We start from the raw sequence: 944 nt of genomic DNA, 5'->3' as shown, positions 1-944 counted from the left end.
GTAATTGTTTATGACAATTGTCTCGCTTCACGATTCTGTAATACAAACTTAATCTTTCGTTTTAGAAATAAACTTTCCAAGGGCGGTACAACTAGCGGTTCCATAAATACTGAACTAGAGGTTAGATACAACAACACTGCTACTCCGGTCGCCGACCAGGAAGACCCTGATCACCTGTCACATGAGGAGGCTGGTCCAGCGATAGAAACCGATCACTATGGTTACGGAATTCTGGGTAAAACTTCAGGGGCTGAGAGGAATCCCGTAGGAATTGATGACGACGACTTTTACTCTCACACAAACACAAATCAACCATTCGGTAGTGAATACGATGTCTCTGAGAGGAAAAAAGAAAATAGGGACGAGTCGGGTATCTACGATCACACTAAACCTGGGGGGATGGAAGAAGGACAATATGACGAATTCCAAGATCCAAAATCGTCGTGTGTGAACAAGGACGATTCTATCTACAATACAGACACCGATGAGTTACCCTAAACAAAAATACTTTATCTAGTTGTCCTCCATCTTCAGTTCGATAGAGCAGAAGATGTTTTCAGTCCGTCCTTTTACCAAACATTCATTTGTACCAATAACTTACCTAGAATATTAATATATACAATATTCCAACATTGATAAGAGATATGCGAAATTCATATTTAATTGTTTTAGGTTAAGGGTATTTCTTCAGTTTTAATTTCTCTTAATATTAATATATTTTAGTCAAACTACAAGGGAGTACTGGCCAATTTCAATTATTAGCATAATATGTGCGTAATAAGGTTATTGGTACTTTCTTCTTTGTGACAGATTGTTCGTCTTCGATAAATATCTTTTGTATTTGTCAATGATTTTCACTTAGTTTGAAATGAGTTTTGCAAAATGTCCATGCCCGGTGCAGTTTTGAAAAGGACTGAAATATGAACATCGTCAACGATATTAAA

This window comes from Mizuhopecten yessoensis, unplaced genomic scaffold (assembly GCF_002113885.1).
Source record: "Mizuhopecten yessoensis strain PY_sf001 unplaced genomic scaffold, ASM211388v2 scaffold10889, whole genome shotgun sequence".
Taxonomy (NCBI): Eukaryota; Metazoa; Mollusca; class Bivalvia; order Pectinida; family Pectinidae; genus Mizuhopecten; species Mizuhopecten yessoensis.
This window is presented reverse-complemented; position numbering follows the sequence as displayed.